Raw genomic sequence first — 1149 nt, 5'->3', positions numbered from 1 at the left:
GTCTTCCACTGCTTCCACAAGCATTGGGCTTCCTTGGAGATGTTCTTTTATTCTATCCCAAATTATCTTTTCTGACATAGCTGTAGCTGATTTAAGTGCTGTGATATGCAAATCAACAGATGCAGCAACACTTACTGGAATTTGGCCTTTGTTGTTTCCAATCATCATTTTATCGAAGTTAACTACACACTTCCTCGGTATTAAATAGTCCAACCCTAATATGCATTGGTCTTCAATGTCAGCCAAGTATACTTTCTGTCTGTTCTTCATGCCCATGAGCTCAATAGTTACCAACACTGGTCCCCACAAACTTGCATAATGTCCTGTCACATCACAGAGCTTCTGTACAGCTTCTGGTACTCCTTTGTGATCCAGCACCTTGATACTCACAAGGGTTTGCTGAGATGCAGAATCTATGACAAAGTTGCACTTTTGGCCATCCAGCTTTCCAGTCACGTGGACACTGTGTGTGTGCTTGCCATTTTACACTTTGCTGTTGGGACTTTCACGATGGGGGTTGGTTGGCATCTCTCAGCACCAACCACTACTGGTTTCCTGAAGCTGACTTATTGGTAATATTCTTCTTACACTGCCTTCTCAGATGTCCTTGCTCCCCACAGTTCCAACAGCCTTTCTGGGTAGCAGCCTTTCCTGCTATATCATCTCTGCTGTGTTGAAGTTGCCAGCATTGAGCTCTCTTGTGCCCAGGTTTGTTACAATGACAGCAAAGTCCCTTAAACTTCTCTGAAAGCAGACCTTTTCTGGCCTTGAATCCAGATGACTGTACCAACCTTGGTACCTCTGTGCTGGACTTAATGTAGGATTAAAATTCGAGAGCTCTGGCCATTGCATCCTGCATGGTAGAGGGGTGTGCTTGCTTCACTTGTATCTTTAGTTGTGGACTGTCCAAGGCATCTACAAACTGATCCCTCAGCAACAACTTGAGGAGATCGGGTGGTGCAGTTGGGTAGGCCTTGTGTGCCATGCTTTCTAAGTCGTGTGCCAGCTCTTGCAGGCTCTCCCCTTTAGCACGAACTCTCGTCCTAAATCTAGCCCTGTAGACTTCTGACTGATTCTGGGTTCCGTATCTGAGTTCCACAGCCTCCACCAGTGCTCTATAGTTGTGTCTGTCGGATACTGTCAACTGTC

The sequence above is a fragment of the Limulus polyphemus genome, unplaced genomic scaffold (genome assembly GCF_000517525.1).
Source record: "Limulus polyphemus unplaced genomic scaffold, Limulus_polyphemus-2.1.2 Scaffold5953, whole genome shotgun sequence".
Lineage (NCBI taxonomy): Eukaryota > Metazoa > Arthropoda > Merostomata > Xiphosura > Limulidae > Limulus > Limulus polyphemus.
Note: the sequence above shows the minus strand (reverse complement) of the source record.